At 40.7% G+C, this 12,825-nt stretch overlaps 1 long non-coding RNA gene across 1 annotated transcript; it reads right to left on the bottom strand.

Annotated features, from left to right (window-relative positions):
- Positions 1–1,350: 1,350 nt before the first annotated feature.
- Positions 1,351–6,179, bottom strand: LOC141567686 (uncharacterized). The gene is made up of 3 exons (XR_012490507.1): positions 6,096–6,179; positions 3,779–3,850; positions 1,351–3,458 (listed from the first exon to the last, which is right to left on the bottom strand). It is a non-coding gene; the product is annotated as an uncharacterized LOC141567686 (long non-coding RNA).
- Positions 6,180–12,825: the final 6,646 nt, after the last annotated feature.

The raw sequence follows: 12,825 nt of genomic DNA, 5'->3' as shown, positions 1-12,825 counted from the left end.
TGTGTGTGTGTGTCTTTACTTAAAGCTCTGCAAAGTATTAGTTTTACAAGGCCGAACTGCTTTAAACTCATTTGAAACCAGTTGATATAGAAAAATAGCTAACATGATTGAGTTCTTATGCTGGGCTTTCCCATCATCCTCACTGCCTTCAGTGGCCGCACAGCGAAGCAGGTCATCTTGTCATTGCTCATTTGGCAGACTACTACATTGAGGCACAAAGAGAGTAAATTCCTCATGATCAATACAGGAATTCTGGAGCTGGGATGTGAGCCTACGCGGCGTGATTTTAGAGCCTGAGCACTCTGTTTTCTGACTTCGATGTGTATGTAACTCTCAGAGTTGTTGACTTGGAAACTGGTCTGCAATCTAGCAGGGTTTTTTCAAAATTAGATTAATAAAGAATACGTGCAAGTGGGTACCGTTTTGTTGTATATTCATGGAAAGGAATGGATGTATTGCTCTTGTTAACAGGAAAAAAAAAAATGAAGGCATATCCAAAATGAAGAGAAGGAGAAGCATGGGTCAGCCAGCCAGAGAGCGTGTTCTGAAGATTCTGAATTCGGTATATTCTATGGACAACCCCTCCCCTCGCACAATCATGGCCCTTCCTCAAGTCATACATGGGTGGATTGTCCTTTGGGAGCCACTTGTGTGTGGCCAGCCCACATTCTCAAGACTGAGATGTGTTGGGTGTTAGGTTACCATTTCATAAGGAGATCCTGTGTCAGCTCCATTGCAGGCAAGGCCCCTTGTGTCCTCAGAGCCTACCCAACGGCAGGCACATAGTACATGAGCCATAAGTAATTATTGCAAGAAACGAATATTGTAAATACTGAGTGTTTTTCTTAAAGGCTATGGAGCTATGTTGACAAGAATTATTTTTTTGCATGTTAAGACTTTTTTGGGGTAACAATGGTTAATAGCATTACGAGTTATGTTACTACATATATAAGTTAGAGGTGTACAACGTTCTAATTTGATAACTGTATATATTATAGCGTGCTCACCACCGAAAGTCTAGTTTCCATTTGTCACCATACATTTGACATCCTTTACCCATTTTGCCCTTCCCTTCTCCTCCTTCCCCTCTGGTAACCACCAATCTGTTGTCATATCTATGAGTTTGTTTGTTTTGTTTTGTTTGTTTCTTTTTTACTTTCTTGTTTTATATTCCACATAGGAGTGAAATCATACAGTTTTTGTCCTTTTCCATCTGACTTATTTCACTTAGCATAATACCCTCCAGATCCACCCATGCTGTCATGAATGACAAATTTTATTATTTTTATGGCTGAGTAGTATTCGTGTGTGTGTGTGTGTGTGTGTGTGTGTGTGTGTGTGTGTGTGTGATCTTCTTAATCCATTCACTCATCAGTGGGTAAACAACTTAGGTTGTTTCTACATCTTGGTTATTATAAATAATGCTTCAATTAACATAGGGGTACAAGTATCTTTTTGAATTAGTGTTTTCATATGCTTCAGATAAATACCCAGAAGAGGAATTTCTGAACCACATGGCAGTTAAATTCTTAATTTTTTGAGGTACCTTCATACTCTTCAATAGTGGCTACACCAATTCACAATCCCATCAAAAGTAACAAGTGTTGGTCCGGCCCAGTGGCTCAGGCGTTTAGAGCTCCATGCTCCTAACTCCGAAGGCTGCTGGTTCGATTCCTACATGGGCCAGTGGGCTCTCGACCACAAGGTTGCCAGTTCAATTCCTCGAGTCCCGCAAGGGATGGTGGTCTCCGCCCTCTGCAACTAAGATTGAACACAGCACCTTGAGCTGAGCTGCCGCTGAGCTCCCAGATGGCTCAGTTGGTTGGAGCGCGTCCTCTCAACCACAAGGTTGCCAGTTCAACTCCCGCAAGGGATGGTGGGCTACACCCCCTGCAACTAGCAACGGCAACTGGACCTGGAGCTGAGCTGCGCCCTCCACAACTAAGACTGAAAGGACAACAACTTGAAGCTGAACGGCACCCTCCACAACTAAGATTGAAAGGACAACTACTTGACTGGAAAAAAAAGTCCTGGAAGTACACACTGTTCCCCAATAAAGTCCTGTTCCCCTTCCCCAATTAAAAAAAAAAAAATCTTAAAAAAAAAAAAATAACAAGTGTTGGAGAAGATGTGGAAAAAGGGAACCTTTGTACACTGTTGATGGGACTGTAAAAAGACTATTTTTTTAGAGCAGCTTTGGGTTCACAGAAAAATTGAGAAGAACATACGGATATTTCCCAGATACTCTCTGCTCTCACACATGCATAGCCTCTCCCTTTGTCAACATCCCCGCCGGTGTTAGGGTTCGCTCTTGGTGTTGGATTTTCTATGGGTGTGAACAAATGTATAATGACATGTATCCACCATTATAGTATCCCACAGAGAATTTTCACTGCCCTAAAAATTTTCTGTGCTCTACCTATTGATCTCTCTCTCCTCCCTAACCCCTGGGAACCAGTGTTCTTTTTACTGTCTTCAAAGTTTTGCCTTTTCCAAAATGTCACATAGTTGGTAATATACAGTATGTGGCCTTTTCAGATTGGCTTCTTTCATTTAGTCATATTCCTTTAGGTTTCCTTCAAGTCTTTTAATGGCTTGATAGCTGATTTCTTGTTATAATAATATTCCATTGTCCAGATATACCAGTTTACTAATTCATTCACTACTGAAGGACATCTTTGTTGCTTCCACGTTTTGGCAATAATGAATAAAGCTTCTATAAACATCATGTTCAGGCTTTGGTATGGACTTAAATTTTGACCCTTTTGGGTAGACCCCAAGGAGCCTGATTGCTGGATTATATGGTAAGAGCATGTTTAGTTTTGTAAGAAACTGCGGAACTGTCTTCCAACATGGCTGTACTAGTTACATTCCCACCAATGGTGAATGAGAGTTCCTGTTGCTCCACATTCTCACCAGCGTGTGGTGTTGTCAATGTTCCATATTTGGGGCTCTCTGATAGGTGTGTAGCAGTCTCTCACTGTTGTTTTAATTTGCAGTTCCCTGATGACATATGATATGAAGCATCATTTCAAATGCTTATCAGTCATCTGTGTATCTTCTTTGGTGAGGTGTCTGCTAAGGTCTTTGGCCCATTTTTTAATCGAGTTGTTGGTTTTCTTCTTGTTGAGTTTTAGGAGTTCTCTGTGTGTTTTGGACAGCAATCCTTTATCAGATGTCTTTTGCAAATATTTTCTCCCAGTGGTGGCTGACCTTGTCATTCTCCCGACAATGTCTTTTGCATGGCAGTTGGCAAAATTTTCAATCACAAGTTCAACACAGACATGATTAAAGTTTTCTCACCTTTGTTTAAATCATCTAATCTGGATGAATCAATCGAATGGTTATTTTCAGAATCTACAGATAGAATTAAATTGAACTCACTCAGGAGCCAAGAGAGGTGACACAAAAGAAGTGGCAGATGCTTCTCCTGTCTTCATGAAACTTACAGGTCCTTTCTAGAATGAAAAAACATGCCTTTGAAAAGAATTACAAAATGACACAAAAGTTTACGTGTTAGAATACATGGTGTAGGACAAATGAAAGGAAGAGCAAGAACGTCAGCAGAGTCTAAAATGGCCAAAAAAGACATAGGTTTTGATTGGGCTCTCCAACTTGTATTGGCCAAGAACATAAATAGATTTTCCATCTATCTGGACCAGTGGTCCTCAACAAATGAATTGTCACATACTAATGAACCATCAGCCTGGCAGAGATACAACCAAATTTTTCCCAACGTGACATTTTTTTGAATGGAGGCACAGTGGAAAATACACACCATTGCAGCAGCATCCGTCTGATGGACAGTTTAGTTGAGCAGGCAGGAAAACATAAAGGGTGGTCCATCCGCCTGTGAACAAGACTAACGTGTGAGGTCAAGTGGATAAGAGCTTTTGAGTATTTAAGAGAATACAGTCAAGACAGTAAACAATTCCACTCAAATAGCAGGGCAGTGTGGAAAGGGTGACCACTAACTGCTTTGTAAACACTGGGGGATATTGTTACATTGTGGTAATGATTGCATTGTAATTATTCCTAATTTATTTAAATGTTGTTTTTACTCTACCAGTCATTCCAAGAGGGCTGCCAAAATGCTCATATTCAAAAATGTGCCATGAATCCACAAAATCTAGGAGCCACTGATTTGTGTCCTCTCCCACTCCTATATTTTGCTTAATTTTATAGTTTTGCCCTGAAGACACAGCATTTTAATAATACTAAGCAAAAGCATTCCTGGGCTATGGAATTTTGTGATATCTACAATTGTTTACGTTGAGAAGATACTATTTTAAAGTAACTTTTTATTTTGAAAGAGTTTAAAACTCACATGAAGTGGCAAAAATAGCATAGTGTTCTCACGCACCCTTCACCCAGTTTCCCCCAGTGGTTATAATTCATATGGTATTACCATAGGATGTTGTCAAAACCAGAAAACTGGCATTGGTACAATAGTATTCACTCAGGTTGTACAGCTTATTTTTAAATAGTATTCTCCAAGTATACAGGTAGTCTATGGAATATGAGTTGACGGGTTTTATAAAATAAATCAACTAGATTTTGAGTTTTTAACTTTGAAAATTGAGACATTTGACTCCATATGTTAACTCAGTCAGCAAAAATGAGTGTAAAAGTTTGGTTTCGGCATCTGGAAATCAGAAAGTAATGCTTAATTGAGCATCTATTAGGTATTGGGCATTGGACTAGTGAGTCAGAGATACCAATGGTCCCTTTATACAGCACATAGTCCAGAAAGAACCACAGAACAATGAAGGACCACTGGTAACATAGCTGGAAACATGTTCGGATGCTTCTTAAGGCACACATGGGAACACATGGGAAAGACACCTGGGTTTGGGAAGTCACAGAACATTTTCTGGAGGAAGCTGAGGCCTGAAAATTACATGGGAGCTGCTGTCCCAGGCAGAGGAAACAACCTGTGCTTAAACCCGGAAGTGAGAAAGAGCATAATCCACCTAAAGGACAGACAGAAGTTCTGTGGCTGGAGACAGTGCAGGAAATGAGAGACAAGCCCCACCAGAGGGCAGACAACCTGGTCTACAGCTGCACGCTGTGCAATGATGAGAGCCCCTGGCCACACGTGGCTATGAAGACTTGAAATTTGCATCGGCTTAAAATATTGTGCTGTAAACGCAAAACATGCACCAGATTTCAAAGACTTACTACCAAAAATATAATAATAATAATAATAATAATAATGTATCTCAATAATTTCCGTATTGATTTCGTGTAGAAACAAAAATATTTTGGACATACGGAGTTCAATAAAATCTATTTTTAAAATTAAATTTTCCTATTTCTTTTCATTTTTTTCAATGTGACTACCAGAAAATTTTAAATTACACGTGTGGCTCACATTATATTTCTATTGGACAGTGCTGTTCCAGAAGGTCCAGGATGAGTTTTCAGGGAAAATGTGATTTGAACTGAGGCCTGTAGGATGAGCATAAGTTAGCCAGCATACTGGGGGAAGGAGCAGCAAATGGGAAGGCCCAGAATAGAGACTGGAAAAGATGAGCAAGAGCCCCCAAATGCAATGTCTTCCAGGATATGGCTGAAACTTTAAACCTTCACCTGAGGACAACAGAACCACGGAAGAATTTTATGCAGGGGAATGATATGATAGATTTTTCAGCAGAAAAAATCCAACCAATCAATGGGATGGAGCAAGACTGGAGTAGGGGAGACAGTTTGGAGGCTGTTGAAGTATCCCCAGGCTAAATATCTTTCTGCCAGCCCTAATCCACTATTCCCCACGTCCATCCTGATGCAAATCCTGTCCAAATGTGCGCCCGCCAGAGGGCATCAAGGTGAGGTCAGAGCATACTTGGAAACCTTGTAAGCAAGCCTTTTCTCTGTAGCTCAATTTCTAAGCTTAAGTAATTAGAGATAAGGCCATTCCTGGGTGTACTGGATGAAATTCAAAGCTAATTACAGATTCCTCTCCATTCTCTGCTTTCCTTTGCCCTGTGTACATCAAAATGAAGGGATCTCAAAAGAATCGTTAATCAACTTTTTTTACATTTCAACTTTTCAGTGTCCCATTGGTATCTCCATTCTCCATTCAGGAGACTTACCTCAGAGATCGAAGCAGAGGGATTGACAGTACTTTCCCAATCCTGTCCATCAGTTCCAGCCACCAGCCAATCGAGTGATAAGGGATCCTGCTGTTAGCCAATCACATAGGTCAGATGAGGAGTTGGGGGTGGGGAAAGGATCAGAGCAATACTACGCTGCCAATATGCCTACATTGACCTTTGTTAGTCACATCTATTGGGGGTGATTTTAACCACCAAGTCCTCAATTATGTTTTTTTTCTAGGTTGACTTTGTTGCTATTGTTTATTGTTCTTATTGTTTTGTTAGTTGTTCCTATTTTTGGGGTTTGTGTTTTATTCTTGTTTTTTCATTAGCTCCCACTTTGGGGTCACCTTGGGGACATTGTATAGATGGAAACTGAGGTTTGGAGCTAAGCGGATTGTTTGTCTACTAGAGTCCTACGGAACGGATACAAAAATGATTAAGGGAAGGGGTTTGCCTTAAAAAATATAATTATCCTAGAAAAATAATGCAAATAGCATATGCAATAGCATAGATAATGCAACAGCATGCAAATAATGGAGGAGGGTGTAAGTCAAAGGGCCCAAATCAGCTGTCCTCCAGCCACATGAAGGCTGCAGTTGTGTTTGCTTACCTTGAACAGTGACTATAAAACATTTGAATTCATTGTCTGCATTTAAAAATTAGAAACTTTTACTTCCAAATCTAAAACATTTGAATTTGTTATCAGCATTTAAAAATGAGAAACTTTTACTTCAAAATCTACATTTCAGGCTTCTCTTGACAAATGGGAAGTTTTTGCCACACTGGACCTGTCTTCTCTTATAACAGTAACTGGCTGGAGCAGCGAGACAGCTGCTGTGTATCTTTAGTTCTCCCTCGTCTCCACTCGGCCCCACTCTTTTTCAACCAGCCTCCATCACTCCTTTACGTTGTCTGGCAGGCCCCAGCAGACAGTTGGGTTAGCAATCTGTAGCATCAATGCATACAAAAAGACATGAAGGATAGTCACCAAACCTTAAGAGCAGTTACCGATGAGAAGACTCATGCGACTGAGAGACATTCACTCTTTTCCCATTTACATCCGTATTTCTGAATGTTTCAGAACAAGAATATATTCAGGCTTTATTACTGCAACTTTATAAAACAATGTCTATTAAGAAATTACAATCATGTATGTGGAAACCTAAAAATACCATAAGAGCAGAGTAAGTAGAGTACTATGGATTCTTAGCAGGGAGAGAAATGATCTTCAACTGGGAAAATTCTCCTGGAGTTGGGAGGTTATGAGGGAATCTCAACTCTGTCCATTATTTGTCATTTAGCACAATGGAATAGGCGACATCTTTTCTGTGAGATGATTCCCTAATACATGTAATGGCAAAATAGTCAAATGGTAAAGTCAAAGAGGACAGAATATGTGAAACCTTGGACATAGTAGGTCATATTGAAAGAAAAAAATCAGCCTGAGACCAGTCTTTTGTTCTTTTTCTGCTTATACTAGTCCAAAAAAAAAAGCCAGACCAGGATATATATCTATTGAAGATGGGAGCATCTGGGCCAGTTGTGGTTTGCCCACCCCATACAGAGGCACAAAAAAGCATGACCATCAATTGGGCAAACCCAGAAAAACCTCATTCTTCTTAATACGTGCTGTATGTTCAAATGAATAAACACTGTTTAAGCATATCGACCTGCCACAATTGATGGCCCTGATTACTTTGATCTTCTTAGCTTATTCGCTACAAGATAGCTTTGTCCCACACATCGTCAAAGAATTCTTTAATCAAATTTCATTTTTAATTTTCCATGAAAACCTGAAATAAGAGATTCTCTCACCTGTTTCAGAATTCTACAGAAAGCAGTGAAAATAAACTTACTAGTCAGCTGGAACACAGAAAATAAAAAGAAACCACTGGTCCTCTCACACACTGATTTAAAAGGGAAGACTCAATGTATACATTTTTTAATCAATAACTGCAATTATTTATACATACGCTCAATTTGTTGCTATGCAGACAGACCAGCTTTACTTTAAAGATTTTTAAAAGAATTCTCTTTGTCTTTAAAGAAGTTTGAATGAGATGAATCTGTTAGTCCTCCCAGCTCTACGATCCTATGTTTTATGACAGGAAATTCGCTCAAACAGCTGTTGTTTTTAAAATAACTAATTAGCAGTATTATAGCTGGCTACTAAAGTTAACTGGGGGAGGGGGAAAGCCCAGCACTAAAACAATGTATTATTTCCACCCATGTGATGATTCCACTAAATTTCCGATGTGATTGCTTTATTATAAAAATAATAACAATATCCATTAAGTACTGAGTGTATTATGTGCCAGACACTTTACTTGTGTTGTCTTCTTAATCTTGACGTCAATTCTATTAAGAAGATACCATAATTTCCCCATTTTACATATTAGAAAACAAAGTTTCAGGGGGTTAACTAACTTTCCCAAGGTCACAGAGATAAGAAACGGTGGAGCCAGCATTCCAATCCAGATTGATTTTTATGCCCAAACTTTCACTCTTATTCATTACACCACACAGTTTCCTGACTCACAGGTAAGCTTTTTCAGCAGAACAAACCAATTTTAATCTAGTCCTTTGATTAACCCATGGAGTGATAGACCAAATAATCTCTATAACAAGACTCCAGTATGGTAGGTAATAGGAGCCGATTTTTCCCATCACCGTCCATTCTGCATATTTTAATATATCCTTATATTTCTCTATAGTTATAATATAATGCTCATGCAAAAGGTATTGGAGACTATAATTATTTTCATCAAGTCTCAAGCACAGTCCTCTTTTAAGGGAATTCTTAGAAATATGTGTCTGAGGCCTTCCACCCACTCCCCATACATCCCTTTATTACTGAACCGTCAGGATGGTTCCCTTGACAAAGAGTCTGTCACTTTCATACCTAATAGCTAAATAGGATTGATATGATACCAAACAAATGCCTTTCCATTCGGGAGAATTTATACTTGAGAAAACACGTTCCCCCTCGGAAGACTCCATTTATCCATCAGGATGGATCATGGGGAGGGGTAACCGGGCAGTCCCCAAAGAGAGGATTTGCTCACCTGCTTTGATTTGTTGAGCTTTCAACCCTGAAAAGTATACCTCCAGATTAAGCGTGTAGATTATCTTCTCAACATCTTCTTGGTTTTGTTCATTTCTGTGGGAGAAGAGTAAGGCAGTGTTTAGACCCAAAGCATTTTCCAAATGGAACATGCAAGCCAGATCCTAAACATTTACCAAGAAGGCATACTCTGAGTCCAGTCAGATTACTTTAAACAGAAACACTGTTTGGCCAGAAATTACTTCATTACAGCGTTCACCATGGCTTCAAAAAGGATTCTATTTTGGCTAGCAAATACTTCCAAAACAACATTTCTAGCCATCCATGGGAAAGGAGTGAGTGCCCCCTGGTGAAAATGTGGGAAACATTTCCATATGTTATTTTTGGCTGGCAAGAAGGTGCAGATGTCTTCACAATAAAAATATACTTGCTAGGAGTGCTCGTCTCCTTGAGAAGAATTGGCACCATTTGGAGCACTAGATCTACAGTGTGGGAAAGACGCGCAAAGAGAGGAGGAAAGCCAAAGCAATTACCAAGATGCAGTAAAGAGGGCAGGCACTGAACTTACACAAGCTGGGGACCAAGGGTGACTTCTGTTTTATTTTTCATACCTGGGCTGGATGGTCTCTTTCTGTCCCATCAAAAGCCACTGTCCACCCATCTCCTACCCTGTTCGATGTCCTGGGAGGCTGAGTTTTAGGGACTGTATTAACATATTCCTTCACCTCTGGCTTCTAGTTGGGTTCAACCAAAGGAAGACACCAGCAGGTGATCAGAAGATGGGAGGAGAGTGACATTGGGGTATTTATACCCAGGCCTGACTCCTTGCAAGTCCAGGTTGGGAGGGATTGGATCCTGCAACTTATAGTCTTGGCTCCGTTGGACCGCTCTCTCCTATGCCTACAACTCTCTCTAGGGTCTGGTGAACCCTCCCTTCCAATGCCCCTGTCCGGCTTAGGAATAGTAATAGCACCTCACTAGTGCTGGTTTGGGGTATTCACCATTCTTTGTTGGGTTTCCTTAATCTCCCCCACACTTTTGTAAAAAAAATCCATGCAGTTAACACAGCTTCTTAGCCTGTGTGTCCCCTCTTTTCCACGTGTGCTCTGACTAATTCAGTACTTCATGCTATATTTCAAAATTTGTACAACAAGCATCTATCCTTAAGCAACTCCGGGGATGCCCAGGGTTCCTGGCAGGCCCAAATTCCAGCCCCACCAGTGCTGACCGCTTGGACTGGGGCGAAGCCAGAAGCATCACAACATAGGACCCCTGTTTTCGGGGTCCCACTTCACCGCCCCAGGCTCCAGTGGTTTATTTAGCCCCCCGCCACTCTTCTAATGCAAGCTGTGGGCTTCAACTGCACCTCTACATTTTGAACAGGAAAAGAAAGGCTCTGTTTATGTTCAGCCTTCACCCATCTCACCAGGAGGAAAGGAGAACAAGGTGTTCTGACAGGAGGAATGGAAAAGATTAAGCAAACAACAGACTGGTTCTGGGGACCTAGAGTTGGCAAACCTGGGCACCCTGCAAACCACAAGAACAGAAGGGCAGCCCACTGGGTCAGCTTGCAGGGCATCCAGCCTAGGGCTCTGCTTCCGACAAGAGAACACCAATGTAGTTCAACCTTGTCAGCTACACCTGTCCTGTAAACATCCGGGCTTCCTTCACTTAATCTTTTGTGAAACTGTCATCCAAGACTTCGCCTACATACATACTTTCTGACATTGCGAATGGCAGTGGTGAGGGCGGGGCATGGCCGTAGGCCCCAAAGCTGTGCTCAGCTCCCAGAGCCACTCTTACTGTACCACAAGGGGCAGTTTTACTTAAACTTTCAGAGAGCAACCGTCCTCAGCTATCAAATAGAGATGATAATACTTACAGCTCAGGGTGGTCTCAAGGGTAAATGAGATCATCTATATGAGGGGCACCATTCCAGACACAGAGTTGGCACTCGATGAATATGAGTTTTCTTCTTCCTTTCTACTTCCTGAAGCATTGAAGGTTCCACATCTTCACTGAAATGCAACGATTAGATCATCATGAAGAAAACTGCTGAGGACTGATGAACACAGAGATGGAATTGTTCGGCATCCAGGATGGTTTTTCTTGTTTCCTTTGGCATCTGCCCAGGATTGATTACACTAGGGATAATAAAATTTAAAATAAGAGCAAATTATTGAGGACTCATAATGACTGAAGACTCATGAATGATTGAGGAAACAACAGGCACTGTGCTGAGACTTTTTTTTAATTCTATGTTTATCCAAGATATAAATGTACATATTTAAATAGTCAAAGAGTTATACAGGTTTATACAAAGCGCAGCAATTCCCCACCCTTCACCCCACTTCTGTCTTCCCAGAGGCCACCACTGTCAACCCTCTGAAGAGATTATTTGGGTATTTACTGTCACTTCTCTAAACAGCATACTTATCACTTCGTTATTTTTTTTTAGTTCTAGACGTTATCTATGGACCCCTTCCTATAGATAATGACAACTGAGCTTTTGCTCATTCCCCTATCCCTCACCACACCTTTCCCAGTATAATTTTCCATTCTCCCAACTTCCCTCTAACTATTTTGTAATTTTGCTAGATCAATATTCAGTATTGACATTATGATTATGTAAATACTGTTCACAACTGAGTCATGAGCAAATAAATGATTACTTTTCTTTCCAACACAAATTTTAGTTGCCCGAGAGATAATTCTTGTTTTCTTATTTGTTTTGGGTTTTGTGTGTGTGTGTGTGTGTGTGTGTGTGTGTGTGACCTTATCATTAATTCAACTTCAAACTGTCTGTCTCTTGTCTAAATCTCTCTTCAGAATATTTAGGTGATCAAATATTCTGTCAATTTCCTGTTCTTGGAGGAATCTTTCGTGGAGGCCTCTGATATGCTCCAACCTGAAGTGAGTCTCATCTGGGCCTCGTGCTCAGCTACCACCCTGGGCTCCTCCTTCAGCAGCGTCCTGTGGATTCCCGTTGCCTCTCTCTTGGGTTGGATCTCCTCTTTCCTGAATCCCATGTCTTGCTCTTCATTGGTTTATTTCCTCTTTTGAGTGAAGTAGATCCTTCAGTAGCTTCCTGAGAAAAGACATGTGGGAGATAAAAAATTTTTAAACACTGCTTACCAAAACACAAATATTTGATTGGTAGTTTGGCTGTGTATAGAATTCCAAGTGGGAATAAACTTTTTTCAGATTCTGAAGGCATTTCTCCCTTGTCTTCTAGCATCCATCATGGCTGTTGAGAAGTTTGAAATCATTTTGATTCCGGTCCTTTGCGGGTGACTACTTCTCTCTCTCTCTTTCTCCCCAATGTTCTGAGATATATGGATCTGGTGTAGATCTATTACCATCCACTGTGCTGATAACCCAGTTACTCTCCCCATTTACTCTTCATTTCTTTTCCCTGCATGGTTTCCATTTTTACCACTTTGTTCTGTGGTTGCTCATTTCTATTTCTGTCTTTCAATGTTTAAGCTTTTTCTTACGTCTGGTAGTGTAGATGTCTGCTCTACTTAAGGATGTGGGGAGAATAAATGGAATAGAAGCGCTGAGTGGGAGATACTGCAAACTTCACCAGGTGATCTAGCTCGGCTTTCCCTTGCAAAATGTCCACAAACCAGATCAGATTCCCCAGAAAAGACTCTTTCC

The sequence above is a fragment of the Rhinolophus sinicus genome, linkage group LG11, assembly GCF_036562045.2.
Source record: "Rhinolophus sinicus isolate RSC01 linkage group LG11, ASM3656204v1, whole genome shotgun sequence".
NCBI classification, from domain to species: domain Eukaryota; kingdom Metazoa; phylum Chordata; class Mammalia; order Chiroptera; family Rhinolophidae; genus Rhinolophus; species Rhinolophus sinicus.
This window is presented reverse-complemented; position numbering and strand designations above follow the sequence as displayed.